Source organism: Hakea prostrata, chromosome 4, assembly GCF_041222555.1.
Source record: "Hakea prostrata isolate BN-2017 chromosome 4, UWA_Hpros_2, whole genome shotgun sequence".
Taxonomy (NCBI): domain Eukaryota; kingdom Viridiplantae; phylum Streptophyta; class Magnoliopsida; order Proteales; family Proteaceae; genus Hakea; species Hakea prostrata.
In genome coordinates, this window is record NC_142603.1 from 47,523,835 (window position 1) to 47,546,153 (window position 22,319).

At 37.2% G+C, this 22,319-nt stretch overlaps 1 pseudogene; it reads left to right on the forward strand.

Moving 5' to 3' along the window:
• Nucleotides 1-21,339: 21,339 nt before the first annotated feature.
• LOC149019210 (thaumatin-like protein) lies at nt 21,340-21,985 on the forward strand (annotated as a pseudogene).
• The last annotated feature ends 334 nt before the right edge of the window (nt 21,986-22,319 follow it).

The window sequence follows — 22,319 nt, forward strand, 5'->3', positions numbered from 1 at the left end:
GCATCCTGTTTATATTCAAGTTTCTGCCTGAAACGAAAGGAAGAAGCTTGGAACTAATTCAAGCTGCCATTAATGGCTAAGGAGATGGACAAAGCTTTAAAGAAAAAGAGTTGGGGTTAGCTTCAGGAGCTACCATTGAAACATTTTTGTTTTCTTCTGTTCTTCCCTTTTTTGGGGTTTAATTGTCACATAAATATGTTGTGGTCTTAACTGGAAGAGGCCTTACATGATTAGGTTTCCAAATTCAACTTTGATCTCAATCTCTTTGTTCCCTTCACTGAGATTGAGTCAGTCTCTCATTACTGTAATTCTGTATGTATTTCTTCTCTACACTCCTTGTATATATTTTAACACATGGTAATGAAAAGAAAAAAAAATCACCATATTGCATTCAGTTTATTCATAGTTTCTCAATTTATTACAAATCACTTGTTCACTTCACCCCTATGTTTTGCCCCTGTTACATGTTCATTAGACAGTAAAAAACAGAACAGTTACCACCAAATTTTGCACAGGGCAATACATCATATTCAATATCAGCTAACATATGGAAAACAGAACAATTACCAAGAAGCACAAATAGCTTCCCTGCAGTGGAGAGAAATCCAAGATCTTCAGGATTCCTGGTCTGTGAGGGCAGAACAGGTAGCTTAAACTAATAAACATGGACAATCTATAGTACCAGTTGATTATAGACCCTACCCACTTCACCTATACACCCAGTTTTTCTGAAATCACAATCTAAATCTGTTTCTAGTCTAGGCTGATATAGAAAACTTTTGATTACCAAAGCATTGCAATACTTCCGGGATGCCATTAACAATATCATCAAGAAACAGTATACACCATGGGATTTCATCTTGTATGTCTCTATGTTGGGTTTTGGTGTCTTATATTCTGTGGGTTCAGTAATTATGGTTTTGATTGTATTTGTAATTGAAACAGGATTTGGGTCAATTACTAATACTGGGGTAAAGTTGTAATTATATTAAGATTAGGGTTTTAGGTTTCCCTATAAATAATCTCTTTGGGATAACCTATAGGCATCAATCTCTGTAGGAGATTAGGGAATCAATACCTGTAGGGGATTGGTGAACCCATTCTAAGGATAAGGATGAGGGGCAAGCAAAGGTTAACACTTTGTGGGTGTGAGAGTGGTGTGTAGTTTCTTGGAAATAGTGGAACTCCTTTTCTCTCTGGTGGACGTAAGCATGGTTTTGCCGAACCACGTTAAATTCTCATTGTGTGATTTGCTTGTATTATTCTATGTTCATAGTTGTGCATCCATTATCCCTAACACTCTAATCAGCTCTACTGTTGACAATGAGTTCAAGAATGGGGAAATGAAAGGTTTTACAATTGTTTTGATGCACCTTTGCATGCCATGTAGTTTAGTTGGATGGGCATGACCAATGAAATAAACAATTTCCCTACTCTTATTAAGATTAGTTGCATGGAAAAATATCTAAGGCATGACCAGGGCCCGTGGGACCGGAGGGGCCAGCCCCCCCGGTTTGAAACGGAAACCTTTTTTTCTTTCCTTATTTCCTATCTTTAACGTGATACCACTATTGGCCCCAAAATTAAAAATAAAAATTTAAGATAGATGATGGGTACATGTCTTCATCTCTTCTATGGTTTCATTCAACCCTGTCTTGGAAAGGTTAAATTTTAAAACTACTCACGTCCGTTTCTCCTATATATTCGCTCCTTTTTCTTTCTATTTATTCTCTCTGGTTTCCTCTTTATTTCTTTTCTTTTTTTTCCCCGCTCACAATAGGTGTTGCACTGTTTTTCAATCTTCCCCATCGTTCCTCTCTTCTCAAATTATTCTTTCTCTCTTTCCCTCACATTTCTTTTTTCCTATTTTATGTGCTCTTTAATATATATATTCGGGGCCTGTGGCCCGGCCCCTCCCCGCCCCCCCCGGGCATGACCTTTGATCCCAAAAAAATATCAATTGAAGGGTGAGGAACGATGTCAATAGTTTGAATTTGATTCATGTTATTATCCATTTAGAGGAATCAGGAGTCCACATATGAAATTATATGAATATCTTTGAAAATATCATGATATTTCATTTGAGTCAATCTAATGATTATAAAAATATTTTTTAAAAATTAGGTTATAATACTAAAAAAATATCCTTGTTAGTCCCATAACATGTAAGTGGCATTCATCCAAGTTGCATCAGGATCAGTGATGATGGAGCCGTCATTAGAAGTGATAGGAAAAATGGTATTCCTACTTCGTCTTGTCTTGGTTGGACAATGGAAAAAGGAAATCTATAGAAAAAGTTGAGCCTTACTATCACAAGAATCCTATTAATCTTCGAGTCAATTTGACCATGACCGGTTCCTTTATTAGTCCAAGTAAACCAATATCTTGACCACTTAAGGTCATCATGATCACAGTCATGGTTTTGGAACTTGCTCTCCTTAGTGATCTTATTTCTTCAAAAAATCAAGATTTTGATCAAGATGGCAAGATCTATGTTAAGATACGAGAATTTTTCATAGGCCAACTCAATAGCTCATCTTGGGATGTTTTGAGGTCTAGGTTGGGCCCAAATTTGGTAATTAGTCTAATTTAGGCATTCTAAACACACTGATAACATTAGATTTGTGATAAAACAATCTTAAATATGAATTTTAAGTCAACCCTAAGTTTAAAAACAAAATGTTTCAAGATTGGGGAATGCAAGGTATAATATAGAACCTTCAAGGCATGTAAATGGAAAACAAATTGATAAAATACATTAAATAATTTAAATGTCATAATAATTCCATTCATATAAGTATCACAATCTTGATTCTCGATAATAGAATTATAAAATTATACAACCATTAGAAGTTATATACATCATAACTCATAAGTTCAAAAGACAAGTATGGAATAAGATTTTAAAAAAATAAATAAATATCAATCAATCCCTAGCTCCACCACCAGTTCCAAGATTAACTCCACTAGGAGCTCTAGCACCAAATCCACTAGCTCTAGCAACACTATGACCATAACCACATCGTTTCTCGGCAGCTACATATCATGAGGTGGTTTATTATATATTCCCTCATTGGGTTAGGGACAATTGGGCACATGAGTGTATCATAGTAGCTACCAAGCAAGTATCGCTTGAACCTACATTGGCCTCATTGAGGGCTTTGCCGCAGTATTTGGTTGCATCTTGCATGTGATCCTCTGGTCCTCGTAGATCTGCAGGGACACCATGTTGATAAGCAACATCATTCTCCTCCTTGGTTAAAGATTTATTTGAAATGGGCCTAATTGATCTTCTCTTTGGTAATGTCAATGTGCTAAGCGTGGTGTGTAGGTGAATCCAATTGAAATCTAGTAAAAATTTAGCGTTCTTATAAGATATGACAGGACTAGGGGAGAGAATTGACAAGATATGAAGATATCTCGAGCGAGTTGTGGGAACTCTCAGACCTTGCCCTTCATCTCCTCGTGCTTCTCTAAATGAGCAAGATCTCGAGCAAGATCTCCCGAAGTTCTCAAACCATGAACATAGGCATGCACACAATCATTAAGCAGGGAGGTATGCTGATGTCTAATTGAACTACCACCTATGCATCAAAGTCACCCAACACCATCCAAGCCTCCCTTATTTTTGACATTGATACAACGAATCTCCTCCCCAAGGCTAACATGACTTGGAGTAAAATTATTCATGAATGCAGTCTGATGATTGTGTTTAAACTCCACTTTGGTGTGTATCACCTACCTTCATGTCTAAACAGTGTGAGCATTGACCTTGTCTTCATCCCAAAGAACCCATAACCTCCCCAAAGGGAGATAACTAAATAATTTGTGAAACATTACAACTTATTACTAAATTGTCTACAGATCATATCAAACTTGTGATTTTTTTAACTAATGTTAACCCCTTTTTTTTATTCACTTTTTGAAAAGAGACCTAACCTCTTTGTGTCCATCCTCATGATTGGTGTATGCTACTAACTCAGCAAAAATGACAATAATGTCAATCCTCCCCCATCTCTTTTTGTGAAAATAGAAACCAAATTTACTACAAAAACCCAAAGACCTCATCCAATCTATTTTTCATAGAAATAATATAAAGAGCTTTTCACATGTGAGTTCCTTTTGGAACTAATGTTAGGTCCTAAGAAAACTAACATTGTTAACTATTGTTAAGTATATTCAAATTTCAAACGTGAAAACACCAAAATGCCTTTTAGGTTATTTAATATATTATGTTAATATATAGTTTTAAAAAGAGATAATTGATCATTAAACATTAATTATATGGTTAAAAAAAATTATAATAAAACAATGTATTAAATAATCTAAGAGGCATTTCGGTCCCTCAACGTTTAAAATTTGAATACATTTAATGGCGACTAATATTGTTAGTTTTCTTAAGACTCACATGTAATATATTATACTAAGGAGACCCAACATTAATTTGTGATCTACACGTAATAAACGCTAATAAAAAATTCCAATTAATCTATACTTGTTGAGAGTAGATTTGGTGCTCTTCTTTTTTGAATGCGTATAAAAATACCAGCTATATTTTGAATAAAAAACTTAGTAGGAAGGGTATACGCTACAATGTCATGATAGCCGACTTAAAAGATGATTTTCGAGATAAAAGGAAAAACCATCAACTCATCAAGCGAATTTTGTTGAAATTACACTTTTATCATCTTTCTGAATTTTATTTGTGAAAAACTTATGTTTTGTTTGGCATGCATTACCAAATATTCTTTATGTAATTTTTATATTTTGAGAAAATAAGTCAACTCCGAAGATATATTTTGAGCTCAGATATATGATCCATTTGATAACAGATCAAGTGACATGCTTTCGAAAACAGCATGAACAGATTTTTATTGTTTTTGGAAGTAGAAACACTTTTTAAGTGTACAATAAAACTTGCTTTTGGAAGGAAAAATACTATTAGCAAAGTTCTTATGTTTAGAATGTCAAATTCCATAAATTCTATTCTGTAAATTCTATCATTTCAATCTCATTCTATTTCTAAAAACAAATACAACAACAAATAATTGATGCGTCAAAGGTATTTCTTTTCGCATACATTTGCCTAAATTTTAATTCATACCTAAAAAATCATAAAAAACAAAAGAGTTATATCAAAAGATTTTCAGCCAATTTTTTTGTTATTCGAAGCAAGAAGCACTAAAAAACTATTTTTCGGTGGATTATCTAACAATTCTACCATAGCACCATGGAAGATAAAGAAATATATCAAAGTTGAAAGACAAAAAAAAAACTTGATTATAATCAAGTGATCATTGATTCAAATTGGAGAATAGACTCTTTAGAAAATTAGAAACAATGTTTTATTTATACATTTAAATTATACATAAAAGCTACCATGAGGATGTAGCTGAGATGCATTTAAACTAGTTCGAATGAACCTCAAATCCAAAGAAAATGAAAAAGAATCTCGTGGATCATAGTTCACCATTTAGTTATGCACTCTTTTAGTCTTTTATCGATTCGAGATAAAGAAGATCTCATAACTATTTTTTCTTTTTCCTTTCTTCTTTTTCTTATTAGGGTTTAGTGGAGTCCGGATCAGCTACCCATCGAGATAGCACTATGTGCTCCCCGACGGTTTTACCACCATAAATACGGGGGACCCAGGGGTTGGGTGATGGAATCTTTTTTTATTTTTTACTTCTGGGTCCCATAGGATTTGTGGTGGTAAAGGTGTGGGGGGAGCACAGAGTGCTTTCCTGACAGGGTGATGATCCGGATTCGGTTTAGTGGTCTATAGCATCTTCGAATATGAGCAACTGATATTGGACCATGGAATAGATTACCTAGAAAAGTTGATCCTTCACTTTTGGTAATGAATTAAATTTTCAAAACTTTTGCCTCTACAAAACTAAAAGACATCTTAATCATTTGAATAAAACTTTGCCTTTGTTTTTGGTTATTTCAATATAAAGAAGAATATAAGGAGTTGGGAAGCAAGCTGGATCCCAAGCAACATGAATTTGAAGTTGGTACCTTTCTTCAATCTCTATCCAATAAAGAAAAGAAAAGAAAAGGAAAAAGAAGAAAGAGAAAGGCAAGTTACAAGAATATTTTCTTTTTGGGTTCATTGAAAAGAATCATTTGAATTAATAATCTATAATCCTTTCTTTAGTACTTGAAAACTTTAAAAATGAGATTACCTTTGGATTTGTTTCTTGTAAAAAATAAATAAATTTAATTTAATTGTTTTTAAAATAAATTAAAACAATGATCAACTAAGACAAACTCCATATATACAAATTAAAGATGTATTTATTGTGGGGCTAGCATGAAAAGCCTCATGAATTGGGACATGTTATTACTTATTAAACACCAAAATAAAAATAAATTTAATTGTTAATATAAAAATATAACCTAGAAATGGATATTAGTTGATTTTTTTTAATGTATTTCATTTCTTGCATGATTTTTCAATTGATCAAATTGATGTCGATTCAAATCAACTGGAGTATTTAATAATCGGTCAGTTTAGTTACAACTAATATCAATCTGTATTGATTAGTTTATCGATTAGACAAATCACAGTCTTTTAAAACTGTTGTTGTAGAATTTGGTCCCTCCTGATCGACCGCTCGAACCTGCAAAAACATGCTCGACCGGTGCAAAAACTATGTACAATTCACTATCGTATTAACCATATGAGAAGGAAAATTAGAAAATAATGAAAAACTAGGTCAACCAAAATTGGAAATTTTTTACAAAAAAGGAAATGAATAATGAACTATAGAGTTGGAAATTTTCACCAAAAATAACAGAGTAGAGTTGGAAAACTTAACTTCCACAGGTCATTTCAGGTAATTCAGGTATGTGGGGAGGTGGCAGGGATCCAACCGCACGTGACCTCACGTGAGCGAGATTCGTATCTTGCAACGTCAGATTGGAATCAACTCAACGAAAATCTATCAAAACTACGTTTACCGAAAGCGAAGACACCATTTGGGGGCCCACAGGAGACAAAGACTATCCATATCAATTTTCATGTAACGGAGATTTAACGTCGTTAAGGACACGTATTTGAACTTTACGAAAGGTGAGACGACAACACCAAAGTAAACGGAAAGAGAAAGCGGTTCCCGTTAAATAGTAAAGGCCGCGTGGACCCAGTCAGGTCGGCCCATCTGGTCTTACAAGGCGGCCCACGGTCAACCCATCTCTGTCAACTCTGTCTGTATGATTCATCTCATCTTCCTTTTATTTCTTGTTTTTTGTTTTTTAATTAATTTTTAATTTCCAACTATCTTTGTTTCATCAATTTTCTCTTTCCTCTCTCTTTCTTCTCTTCTATAAAATCATTTCGTCGGGTCTTACCGGAAACACAAACTTGCAGAGCTTAGAAAAAATAGAAAAAAACAAGAGAGGAGCCACGAAATCCATCTCTGAAGCTCGTGAAGCTTGGTTGGAAATCGATATCAGAAATTTCTTCTTCTCGTTTCTCTGAAATTTTTTTTGTTCAAGAGAATGGGAACGGAGGTATTACCACCACAAGATTGGTTAATCGAACGTTTGAGAGTAGGTCCGGCGGATTTTGTTCGTCGGAAGTCTTATGCCGGTGGAAATTCCAAACCTGGCCGGAAATCAGCTTCCAAGTCTGAACCTAGAAAACGTTATCCTTCTTCACAAGCAGAGCCTTCGGTTTCGAGAAAATGGACCGGAAACAGCTTCGATGATTCTTCCAAATCCTCCAAAAATCCATTCACAGGGCCGGTAACCATCTTAAAGCGCGGCGAATCTCTCGATTCCAGGAGATCGCGGACAAAGAACAACCACCATCACCATCACCACAACTACTCTGCTTCTTCTTCTTCTTCATCATCATCTTCTTGTTCATCTCCTTCTTCAAGTGCAAGTGTGGATCTGATCGTCTCTGGCACGGAACGGTTGGGGCCGGATCCTGAGATGGTCCCCAAGCAGTTCCGGATTGCGGATCTCAAGATGATTATGTCTCCGGTCGGCGTCCGGTCAGATATGTACGCCGGAGCCGGATTTTGTCTCTCCCCTTCTCCCAGTAGCCTGCCGCTGCCTTCTTTTTCCAAGAAGAAAGATGAACTGGCGATCGTCGACGACTCCGCCACCAAAGATCTGAGGCGTCTGCTCCGCCTTGATTAAAACTCTAATTCAGAATATAACTGATACATATGTACATCTAGGTTTCTGGTTTCGTCTCCATCTCTCCTCTCATAGTCTTCAGATCTGTTCTTCGTTGCCTATTTTTTTCGTGCACACAAGATGAAGATCCTGATTATGAGATCAAAAGTAAAGACGAAGCTTAAATCTGGAATATCTGTCTGTCTATCTAGCTTAATCCGTAATTTCAATTTGGAAGGGATCTATTATCTATAGTTCTTTGGGGTGGGGGTGGGGGGTTTCGAGCGTTTAATATGAATCTTCTACTATGATGTTAGGGGTTGTAATCCTTATTCTGTAATTATTATTTATAAATATATATAGAGGGAGCTAGACTCGGAAAGGTCTGTTCTCAGATTATATAAGATAATAGTTTTCTGGTACCTGAATTCTGGAACGAGATGAATCTGCAGATCAGATATTTTAGATCTGTAGATGGAAATCAATTGCAATGACTATTAAGTAATGAATGTTTTGTCTCTGGTATCTGCTTCTTAATTTTCTTCTTTTTCGATTAATCGAGTTCTCTTCCTTTTTATCTGGGAATTGTAGAAGATGGATTCAATTCTGTGCCATATACTTATGTGGATCAGTGGTTTGATGGGTTTGATTGGTCGAAACCAGAAAGTGATGAAAATTTGATGAACTTCATGTTGGGGTTTGAACATATACTAACTTCAGTTTTGAGTTAAACATGCATTCCTGCTTGGGTTCAAGGCAGCTTCATCGCTGAGCACTATCTGTAAATTTCCTATTGCAGAATGCAGACACAGATCTCTCTTTGGCTAGAAAAGCGAACTTTTAGAAATTCAATAGTTGATATCATGCGTTCGGCCAGCAAGACGCTGAGATCTCCAGTTGCTTTGATCTCCTGTGGTGACCGGTGAACGATGGATATCTGTTACTCTCTCTCATCCCATCCACCGACTTATCAGGTAGTTGTCTATTTCACATATTGGTTCCGGCAATATCTCATCTCCTCCTCATTCTTCCCACCCAGATTGACATGCTTGATGATCTGAAATTACCAAACAAAACAAAACCAAACCAACCAAACCTGCCCCATGCTCATCCCTCTAGTCATGTATTTTGTTGAGCTGGGAAATTACCTACTCATTTAGGAATTTTATCCAGTGCATTTTCCACCATTCATTTATTTGTAGATATATGACATGTGTTCCTTGAAATTTATTTATAATTCACATCATAAAATTGTAGTTAAATTAAAAAAATAATGTAACTTGTAAATATACCTCGATTTTTTTATATGATATTAGGACACATCACAAATCATTTCTTTATTAGAAATAGATAAGATATTAGTCCTCATTTTTCACAAACAAAAAGAAAAAAGAACAAAAAATGAAAATACACGGCCTACTCATGGTAGTTTAGTTTCCCACACAAAGTACATAAATCTAATGGTGTTGAAACTTAATTCGAACTAGTAAAATCAGTCGAACTAGTAAAATCAGATCAAGAATGGCCCATTATAGCCTGAATTGGCTCGAACCAAAGCTTAATAAATTGTATTTGGGCTGAACAACCTTAGCTCGGCCCAGCCCGAACCGGAACCAATTCGTTATAAATAAATAAATTAAATTAAATTAAAATGTAAAAGACTGGAAAGTCCCCAAGTGTCTATTTGTTTTCCTTAATTGTTTTGTTTTGGAATATGCAAACAACAAGCCTGTCAAAGCCTTCGTCATTTGGAAGATGGACTTAGTAAATATTTAGCAAGTGTATTGTCATTTGAAAATCTTTTAATGCTTTATTTTGATTATTTTTACAAGTGTCAAGAAGGGGAAGGAGAATAAGGTACTTAGAACACACCGCTAGTAAACCCGAACTCAAACTGTTAGTAAACTCAATTCTAAATCGTTAACCCAAACAGTTAGGTGGCGTTTGGTTCCGCAATTCCCGAAATCCGCTTCGTGGGAGTCATGAGTCCAGGAATCGGGTTCGTAGAATCATATTCGTAAAAACTGTTTGGTTACCCCGATTCGGAAAGTGAATCGTCGAAAACCATTTGGTTACCCCGATTCAAAGTAATCTGTCTCAAACCATTTGGTTACCCCGATTCGAAGTGAATCTGCCGAAACTGTTTGGTTACCCTAATTAAAGTGAATCTATCTCAAAACTGTTTGGTTACCCCGATTCAAAGTGAATCGCTTTGTTATTTGATTTGATTAATGACTGAGCATAACAATTATTTACAAAATTCAATAAATCAACCATGAAGAAGAGGAAGGAAGGCCGTGCCTAACACATAGTCACTCCCAAATTGCATCCACCAGTTCCCTTCTTTTGGGTCCCGCATTGCCATAGGAGATAAATGAACTTCAGTTCAAGGCAAAAATTATAGCCTGCATACCATCCATGTATACCATGCGCTCATCTTGACAAAAATTCAAAATGGGGATGAATGGAGAACCAAACGCCTCCTTCTAGAATCAATCGGTCCCAAAAATCCATAGGATCAACAGTGACTGAACCCAACCTGGATAGCCAAATAACCAACTTTATAGGCATAAGTGAATTTGTACATTATTTGTGTCTAGTGCCAAGTATGACCTCAGATGAGGCCTATTAGAGGGCTAGTATACATATCATTGGCACCATATAGTTGAGACTTCCCTGATTTCATTGGGGCTATTCTTTTCCCTCTTACCTTCACTTTCATTGGGGGTGTTGGTAGCCACATTTACATTGGGATTTTTGGCAGGAGAAATGTTGTAGAAAAATAAAGAGAAACTCCCAATTATTGTTAGCTATATTTATGATGAAACTCTCAATTATTTTTCATACTCGGACTGGGAATGTCAAGCAGTAGGATCTCTTTGTTTTTGTTGGAAACAAATAATTTTATATGCATTGTTGGTAAGGACCATTCACATCTACCACATGTTAGAATTGATCGCTTATTAAATTTTATTTATGCTACTATCTGAAGATAGTGACTCTTTCAGATTTGTTGTTTAACAAATAATAGTTTATGTTGTTTTGCCAACCACATAAATCTCTGTTTATCCAAATATCAGAAACACAAATTTTATCATTTTGCCAATGATCTTCCAACTTGTTACATACCAGAGAGAGAGGCAATGACTATCCCCAATTGAAGTACCTATATATACTATGATTCATCCAACCTGTTTCTCACCTGCTAAAGTTGTGAAAAAGAATAATATTTTGAACCATCCACAAAACCAACAGAAATCCAATCTGATTTCTTTCTAGAAGGCACCATTCATAACTCAATATTAATGTACCCTTAACAATACATGTTGAAAAGACAAATGTTTTTACCTATTTGTTGCAAACAAAAATACATAAGAAGAAAGTAAAAAAACCCACACACATAAGAACAAGAATCCATGATACAACATTGTGATTCGGTTTGCGTTTCAATGTCCACGTGCTCGGTAGGTGCTCGGCATGCAACACCCAAATTCTTGTTGTTGATGATGTGATATGATGTTGAAGCTGTAGAACCCTCCTCCATTGTATGAATCTCAGACATATTATCTAGCCAAATAAAGGAATTTGGATGGTTACTACCACTTGGGCACTTATAAAATCTTCGACCTGGATTTTTCCTAGTTCTTGAAGTCATTAGGATCATCCTTCCTTGCCTACAATAGCACAATGGAGGCTGTTGTTCCATTCCAGTTGAAGTTTGATCTTCACAATAGTAACCTCCCATCACTTCACCTGTAAAACAAATTCACTTGGTATATATCAAATAAAGAATACTTTAAATCAGAATGCTCCTCTATAGATATAAAGAGACTCCCACTAGTTTAAATGACAACAATAAATAATTCTAGATGTGTATCCTATCTATATAATCAGTGATACCAAATGAAAAGAAGATGGGGACTGGCATAATTTATAAGAATTTGATAAACGTATAAAAATTCCCAGCTCAGCCGCTGCTATTACAAAAGAACAAAACAAATAGTGAGGTTACTGGAATCATTTATAAGTAGTGAACAGTATTCAAGAAACAAAAGGCTAAATATAATAGAGTAAATAGAGAGAGAAAATGAGGAACCAAACGTAACTCCCTAATACCCGTAATGAAATGGCCTAAGTACCGAATCAAACCATCCTACTTTTTCCCAAGCACTCATTTCTGGGATATAAAGCAAACCGAGGCACCTGATTAATGGCCACCATGACCAGCATGACCAACATACGTACCCCTCCACCCTTCCATCCGCTTAAAAAAAATATCAACACATATACACCCCAGCAATGGAAACCGAACCATGACATCAAATGATAGTAAGACCTAAAAAGATACTTCCCAACGCAAACATATTAAACTCAACCCTCCAAAAACAGACCCACACATTTATCATTATTTCTTATCTTAATAGTTAAATACCCAACAATTTTGTCTGTCAAAAAGCTAAAAACACGAATCAGCATAAGATGATCATAGTCTTCTAATTTTATACGTACTTCTTTTGCTTTGTTGTCTCTTATTTTATTTTATTCTCTATTAATTATGTGGAGTTATGAGAGATCTTAAAGCTTATGATTCAGATTCTCACATTCTTCTATTCATACAATCACTACTTAATGGGGGGGTAATAGTTAATCTATATATAAGATGGTCAGCTTCCACAAAATCCTGCTTGATGCATGTGAAAAACTTGGCAGCCGGCCCCATTATTCTCTGCAATTAAGTAACCTTTAGAAAGTCCAAAACTATTCTTAATATTCCAGGCCACTTTCAGTATAGAAAACTTTCCAATGAAAATGAAAAAGAGACGAAGTTTCGAGGAAACAACATGATTTTGTTCGATGATCTGACTATAAATGATTCGTTGTTTTGTTTATTAAAAGACTCAATTCACCAACCAAAGTAAGGTCATTGTTCTCTCAGTTCTTCCTGTCTTTTGTTTTGTCTTACTTTATTTTATTCTCCCTCCCTATGTGGAATTGGAGTTTATGATTCACTAAAATTACTCTTCCTGCAACTACTGCAGGAATACCAACAAATGGTTTAGAACAGTGATAGGTGTCCTTGAATGTATCAATGCCAGTGACAGATCCATGCTTGACAAACTTGTTTCAAATGATAGATTTCAGATCAAGCAGCAGTAGTGTTGGTTTATGATTTAAAAGCTTATCTGAGAAAAAGAGATCCCTTCTATCTCCATTCTCCAAGGCACCAAGTTCTCTCCTTTCCCTGATGAAGCTGCTGTCACTTTCAGATTTTCAAGCTTTCTTTGCAGCCCCCACCCACAATTCTATCCATGTAAAACCTGCAGAATTACAAGCAAAAATAAAAAATACAAAAGAAAACTTGCACCTTTAAGTAAGAAATCCAAAAGGGTTTGCAGAAATTCCACTTGAAAGGTCTCACACCCCCTCCCCCGCAGTTGCGCCTTGCTTCTTTTTACTGTTCTTTTGCTCCTGTTGTTCAGCCCGTTTGCTATCCTTCCATCTCCACTCCTAGCTGTGCCCAAATCTACTTGCAGCCTCTTTTTTTTTATTCCTCTTCTCACCTCTCAGCCCTCAACAGGATCCACTCTTTTCCTTGACACTCCCTCAATGTATCGTAGACTTCATTCAGCGCCTCCGTCATTTTCTGTGTTCTATTCTTGGTTACTTGTGCCAATCTGACCGTTTTCGACTCTTTACCCAAACATGTTTCTCTTGAGTTCATTTCATTCAATATAACCCCTATTAACCCGTCTCTTCCTCCGTTCCCCTTCTTTCACCTCTATTTTCCTGCTGCGGTCACCACTTGATTGTTTGGGTGTTCACAACCTAACATCCCATATTTATCTAGGTACTTATGCTGCTCTATCCTCCTCTTTCTCGGGTGTCTTCCTGCGATGTGTTTTCTTTCCCGTCTCCTCGCTCTCATTCTTTGGCTTTTGTGTTCATCCTTGTCTTCCTTTGCCCTTCTTCCTTCCGCCTTCCCCTTCTTTCTCCCTTCCTCTCCTCTCCTTCCCTCCCTCTCTTCTCTAAGCTTCCCATTCTACCCCGATTATTCTCGACCCACTACTTGATCACCTTTTTCTTCTTCTGTGAATCTAGCCTCACCCTCTTGCTCCTCGTCCCTCTCTGTCGTTGTCCCCTTCTTGTCGTTACTCTTGCATCTCTTGTCATCCATTGTGTTACTCATCTCCTATCTTGTTCTTCAGTCTTACTCCCCAGCCTTCTCTCTTCCTCTCCTCTTTCCTCCTTCCATTTTTTGTCTTTCTTCTACAATTCAACATTTTGTAAACTTTGATCAACTATAGGGCTCATATTCACTCACTTTTTCCTTGTGGTGTTGTATCTATTTATGGTTTGTGATTTAGTTTTTACCTTTACTCCTGCATCAAACCTCTTTTCACTTGGATTCCATCCAAGTCCACTTTGTTTTTGCAAGTCCGATAGCGCTCGCAACCTAGTTTTCCAAATCCTAAAATGGTTGCGGCATTGCTCCCAATCATAATTGGACCCATGCTTTTCGGAGATTTGTCTACTAATTCCCAACCAATGCTCTTTTCTTAGTCCATTGTCTCCTGCCCTCCCACTAGCATGTACTTGCAAGAAAAACTCTAGTAGAGAAAGAGACACCTCTATAGGCCATGAGGCTATGTCTCTTCCTCTTGCTTGTGATGCATTTTGAGAGTCCATCTGGTAAAATCATAATTAAGGGACAAAAGTAAATACATATGATGAACTCGTTAGTTATGATCAATCAAAATACATATGGTGTGGTGCAAAGTGTAGCAATCATATGATGACATTAGTATTCATGATCAGTTGCAATTCTAACATTTGAAGCTAACATTTGAAGCAATCATAACTTGAGTTCGACATGAAATAATACCACAAAGTTTGAGACAAAGTAAAACAAAATAAGGTACAATCCAAACTCAAACTCAAACAGTTGGGAGTCATTCAAATTGAAGTACATAAAAATTTAATCATTTGATTCTGACTCAGTCTCTGATCCCATGTCTTCATCATCTGCAGCATTTGTTGTTGCATATGCATTCCACATCTGTGTTGCCAAGTCATCCCGGAATGCTTCTGCTTCAAATGACTCTGCATGGTTGTCTTCATCTTCGTCAGAATCACTACTTTCCTCATCATCTGCATGGTGTGGTGCGGAAGAGGAAGCTGTTGTTGGCCCTAACCCCTCCGTCGACTCATGGGCAAGCCATTCCTCCTCTTCTTCCAAAGAGTCATGGTTTAGAATGTGGTTGTGAAGTAGTACACAAGCTATCACAATCTTAACTTGAGTTCGAAAGGAAACTCCGCTCGAGTTGCCAATATCTTAAAGCGACTCTTCAACAAACTAAAAGCACCTTCAATGACTTGGCGTAACCTAGCGTGCCTCAAGTTAAACAACTCCTTTTCATTTTTGGGTCTTTGATTTCCCCTCTTCCATTCCTTCAGATGGTACCTAACATTTCGATATGGCCTCAAAAAACCTCTTTGGTTGGCAAACCCAAAGATCACCAAGATAGAATTTACCATTTGGAACCACTAATTTTCCATCTCCATCTCTATGGAGAGCATCATCCAAAATGCGGGAGTCGATGCGACCCTTCCCAACCAGCAAGTATATACGTGAACCTTTTGTCATGGTCGCATGCAGCTAAAATGTTTTGTGTAATAAGACCCTTCCTATCTCAAACGTCCTATGTTTTTCAACAGAACCCATGCTTGGTATATGCGATCCATCAATGGCTCCAACGCAATCTTTGAAGAATGGGAAGAAGCTGCGATGGTTACCTGCAATCTTCGGATGTGTGGTGAGACTAGGGGGTTTTATAAGCAACGGGTCGGTTTCATCATTGCATTTAACACTTTATTAAAATGTCGACTCACCGTCTCCCGAATGCCCAAAACGGTTCTTTAAAGTCGAATTCTTAATGTGGTGTGCGAGACAATGTAGAAACATCGTTACTTGTTCCTCAACTAACACCAATTTGTTGTCTTCTAACAGCCCCCTCGTACGCAATAATTTTACCAAGTTGTAATATGATCTTTGGCTCATTCGCAATTCCTCACGACATGTACGCTCGGTGCCACCAATAAAACGTTGGGTTTCAAGAAACCCACGCCGGACATCTACTCTATATGGTTGCCTCCCCGCGTATGTTCTCCTAATGTATTCAATTACGTAGACAACTGCTGCGCCCACTAGAGCAACTACCAACTCTTCGTCATCCATGTTGAACAACGTGCGTATGCGTTCTCTAAATTTAGGTCCTGAAATGTGATCATATAGACTCAAATTGGATATAGAGTAAAATTGGATATAGATATGAAATTAAAGCAAAGGATTATCAAAAGGAAGTCAAGGGCCTATTACACACGGTCATAGCAAAATGTGCAACTGCCAACATCAAAACAATACATTGAATGTAGCGAAGTTGATAAACCAATGCAGCAAAAAATCCATCTTAAAATGACTAATAACAGCCAAGTTGATAAACCAATGAATCGTAGATCATTCATAAAGTCTTTAAAAATTTAATATCAATCAACACATAATCAAGTAAACTTACTAAACTTATAGGCCTTAGCTAACAAACACGTGTCATAAGTTGATGCTGCACAAATGATCAAGTAAACTTACTAAACTTATAGCACTATTTTCCAAATTTCATAATCCAGAAGAACACTTCAGCACCTTGCAGATCTATATATTCTGTTATTTTAGAACATAGACCTCACAGGTGCAAGAACACAAGCTGTTACACCAGTACCACAAGATGTAACCACAGGTTTATCCAAGGAGATGACTGAAAACAGAACATAACAATGAAGAATATAAGTAGAAAAAAGACCAAATATCTGCTGTATGCTATATATTCTCTTATTTTAGAACAGAGACCTCACAGGTGCAAGAACACAAGCTGTTACACCAGTACCACAAGATGTAACCACAGGTTTATCCAAGGAGATGACTGAAAACAGAACATAACAATGAAGAATATAAGTAGAAAAAAGACCAAATATCTGCTGTATGCCACCAAAGAAATAATGGCCAATCAATCAATGATCTATGATGAGCTCTATGCAAGTCAAATGGTAGGGAGGGTGGTGTGCAGAGTGTAATGGGGGAGGGTGGTGTGCATTAAGTATTTAGAAAAAAGACAACTATTATTATTAAGAATTCATGAAAAAACAATACATGAAGGACCCTCAGTGCCTCAAACCGAGTAAAACCCTTGCAAGTGCTTCTATTTCCTAGGAGCGTTTTTATACAAGTCCTTAAAATTATTGCAAACGTGATAAATTTATTTAGTAATCATCATTACAAGAAAGCACTCACATGGAAGGCGTAGTAGCCTAGTTAACCCCGGGATGGATTAAGGACCCCAAGTTCAACAACCGTAATCTGTGCCAAACCGAATTGTTTTCCACCATTGTCGCATAATTTCCCTCAAATTTCCATCCGCCAAACATTCTTTTCTTTTGGGGGGGGGAGGGACTTCCAATAATTTCTGAAATTTCATTTTGCATAATTCTATTTTCCAAATTCAAATATGCAATATATAACCAGAAAATTTGAGCAACCCCTTAAGCTTTCAAATAAGTAAGGCACCTCATAGTTTATCCCACATAAACCCATTGCCAAGAGGTCTTGTTCAACCTTCCTGTCACACCTTCCCTCCCGGCTAGATGAAGTTTTTTTTTTTTTTTTTTTGGTTCCCTCTTGGAGATTTGTGACTTTCTTAGATGTCTACCCTATCATTGTGTTCTCATTCATTCTTCCTGTGTGGCTCCTATAGATAGATGGTTTCCTTCTTTTGTACTCTTCCTGTTTCTCTGGCTCCCTCACCTTTAATCGATGGTAGATCCAATGTAATCCATCCTAGAATTTAGATTGCATTACATCTCACTTTCATTTAGACAAAATAGATAATCAGTATTTGAATACATACAATGGTCTGGTACATAGCTGATATTCTCCAACACCAAAAAAGACATAGAGTTGGATCACGAGGACCTAGCCCCCGTCATCTTAAACTAATCTTTATCTTAGACAGCTAACATTAAACTTAGCTCCCATATCTGACGATCGAATTGAAGAATATAGACTATTGTAACTTACAATACAACTCTTGGGTCTCTCACACTTCCACCATATTTTTGTCTCTCATCAACCATCTTACCACTCTCTTATAAAAACACCACCTTTGATCATGAACCATATTTTTCTTGCCTTGTCAAAACCCTTAACAAAAGCACTCAATCCATAATTTATTTGCCCCGCCGTCCCATTCTAATATAAACTTCATTTACAAAATCCCACGAGACACAAACACCCCTTTCACCCTTGCCTGATCCCAAAACACTCCTCTGCTCCGTAGTTAGCTAAAGATTCTTGAATTACTTATTACAACCTTGAACACTAGCCCCAAGCCAAACCAAAATCTATCAATTCTGCAATAATACCAGCCACGCAGATAGAATAGACCCAACACAAAACTAATCCAATCATAGACTTGCGAGACTTCCCCTATTTCTCCATCCCACTTTTCCTTTCCTCTGCTTTTCTTCTACCCTTTCGTTCTTTCTTCTTCCTCCTCCCTTCATTATCCTTCCTTGTGTTTTCCTTCTTCTCACCTTCTCGTGCTTTTCTCTTGTTCTTCTTCTCACATGAGTGAGGAGTGCGAAGTGAGGAGTGCAGAAGTTGAAAGTTGGGAGTGATTCGAACTTCTTAGCAGCAGGAGAACGGATCTTCGACTTCAGCAGCGGGATGAAAGTGTCGAGTGTCGAGTGTCGAGTGTCGAGTAGGTTTCGGTGAAAGTGAGTTTCGCCAGGTCAAGTTCATTTTTCCCTTTTATATCGAGCCCGGAATTCGCTGACTCGATTTGGAAACCACCTCAATAGGTGGTTTCCAACTCATTCACATTTTTAGGCAAAAACGTGGATTGTTGGAGATTCATGACTCACGAAGAAACCGATTCTATTTTTAACCAAACGCTTTTTTTGGTTGGAGTCATGATTCCCTGGAGTCTGATTCTGCAGAATTGCGGAACCAAACGCCACCTTAAGTAAATCTATGTAAACCATGTTTGTTACCTCTTTCAGTAATCATTTATATTAACGATCATGTTGGTATGCTGCATCTTTCTTTCTTTTCTTTTTTGTGAGAAAAATAATTTCATTGACTTAAAAGAAAGCTACAAAGCAGTTTATACATAAGGGAATCAAAAAGCAATATCTAGGATAAGAAGAGGGTGGGGGTGAGGATACAAACAAACCAAACTGCTGATTTGAAGAGTTCATCCGTTGTGGAGTTTCACTTCTCTAAGCACATGAGAAAATGAGCATTCAAAGATAGAGGCAGCCAACCTAAAGATATCATGAACTAACTGTGGGAGATTTTCCAAATTTGGCAAAATGATGGATTGTTGATAGAAAGCACTAGTGCTTGGTTGTCATTCTTAACTTAGATGTGGGAATTTGAAAATCAACTACTAGAGAGAGAGTAAATATGAGACCCATCTTTATCTTCTCCGACGAATCCCCCTTCAACACCAACTCCTCCCAAAACGACCCCAACTCAAAAAAAAAAAAGAAAAGTTCATTTATCTTGTGTTTTGGTTAGATCTGTTTTAAGTTGATACAAAACATATAAAATCGGTTCATCAAAATTTCTATGCAAACCTCAAGTAATGATTCAACTCCCATATGTTTGACTATTTGGGGTGAGTTTGTTTGCAAAGGTGGGGTGGAAAAAAAAATATGGGTCCCATGTGTAATGGGATGAGGGAGAAGGAAAGAAAAGAGTTTTGTGGAAAAGTGATAGTGGTGGGTCCCATTTTTTATTTTTCCCAACTTTCCCACAAAGTCCCACCAAATATGTGGGGTTATAAAATTGCTTGGGGTGAGAAAGTTGGGTTGCCACATCAGCAGACAAGTTTTTTGATTCAAGAAAACTTGTCCTTCACTTTCCCACCCCAAGCAATCAAACAATCTACCATTTTGGGATTTAAGGGAAAGTAAGAAATCTACAATTTTTTCAAGAATTTCCCACCCCATCTTTATTCTAGCAAACAAACGCAGCCTAAATCTTGGCCACAGGGCAAGCCACACATACTCATGGATGAAGACTAATGCCTATGTGCGCATAAAGGATATCTAATGGTTGAGATGGGCAACCCCATTCCATGTCACATTTGTTGAAATCAGCCATTTAAAGTGTATAAGTTGATATCCTAGCAAGGAAAGCCTAATAGTTGTCAATGCAGGGTTGGTAGAGTGAAAGATTTATACTTCTCAGTGGAGAGGTCATGCGTTTGACTAGGGGTGTAAATAGATAACCGAAACCGCTTTTGAATTGGCATCCGCATCCGTTTAGGGGTATCCGAATCCGTCCAATTACTAATAGGTGCGGATATGGTATGCCCCTTTCTTACTGATTGATTATCGTCCAATAAAATTATCCGATTAAGTTACTTATTTAGATTTTTTTTTATTTTTATAAATTTTTTACAAGTGATATGTGACTATTTTTCTAGATTTTCTACTAAAATAACTACCAAAGTTGCTAAATTCTTAAATTTCAAACATAACCCTCACAAATAAAATGGTAAAGATGTAAACAGATAGTTGAAAATTTATATTCAATCTGTATTTATGCCAATTTAGAAGAATCTATTTAACAAAATAATTATCCGATTATCATCCGAATACAACTAAATCCGTCCGAATATAATAGGATGCGGATATTGGTGTTACCACTATCCGATCCGAATCCGGTCCGTTTACACCCCTAAGTTTGACCATTGCAGATGACAAAGTTCCCTCTGAGGATATAATCAAAGTGTGCAAGCTGGCCTGGATGAATCTCAGACACTAACAAAAAAAAAAAAGCCTAGAAGTTGATAAAAAAAAAAATCAATTCAAAGTTTTTTGTATGCAACGGTTTGGCCTAATTTCGTTTCTTGACTCCAGGCGCTATGCACGCTGTAACCTTGGCTATACCACGGTTTCTTTAGGGTAGTGACTTTCTATACCAAAAAATTTCAAAGTCCTCCAACAAAAACAAAATCAACAATTCAAAGTCAAAAGAAAATTATTGATAGAAGTTGTAGTAAAATCCACAAGAAAAGAAACTCTAGGAATTAAGCCTTGTGAGGATTGCAGAAACCAGAAACAAAACCCCTTTATTTTACTTGTGAAATGGGTGTCTCACCAAACCTTCCTACCTTCTTCTTCCTTTTCTCTTCGATCCTCTTGTACATCTCTCGAGGCAACCATCTTTGAGATCACAAACCAGTGCTCCTACACAGTATGGGCTGCTGCTGTTCCAGGTGGAGGAAAGCAACTCAAACCAGATGAAACTTGGATCTTGAACATGGTTGCCAATGTCTTGAACATGGCCAATGGAACAAATCAGAATGTTTGGATTTGGGGCCGAACTAACTGCACATTCGATTCATCTAGCATCGGAAGTTGCGAGACTGGAAACTGTAAGAACAGGTCGGTTGCCAAGATTATGGTGCCTCACCTGTCACCATTGCTGAATTCTCATTAGGTCAATACAATAACTTGGATCTCTATGACCTGCAGTCTCTTGTTCTTAGATTTAACATCCCAATGAAGATCACCCCAAGCAACATACCTATCAAACTTCTTCAAGACTAAGTGCCCAGATGCATATAGCTTTGATGATGATCATCAAACAAATACTACTTCATGCCCTACTGGATCTAACTATAGTGTTTTGTTTTGCCCTTCAAACGTCTCTTCTGTGTATCCACTATCTCCTCCTCCTTATGGTAATTCTTTGGCTCATACGTGTGTAGAAATCAATATAAAATATTAGGGTTCTTGCGATTCTATACAAGAGTCGCAGGATAATCGATGTTTAATTGATGGTGAGGGTTTCAGTTTCCATTAAAATACCTTTCTTAATTGATTGAAATTAACAAAGTTTCTTAGACCGTGCCGCCACTACGCTCGGGCTCCACGCCCGCGGCCCCCAAGTTTTGGTTGGCCCGCCCCCCCCGTCTCCTCGGCCTTCTTCTGGGGTTGTCCTGTCCCTGCCGTCTTTCTTCCGGCTTGGTGGCTCTCCCTTTGATTCCTCCGCCTGTTGTGCGCGCGCCGTTTTCTCTTTTTGGTTTTTGTTTCTTCTTTTTTGTTTTGTTTTTTGTTTCCCT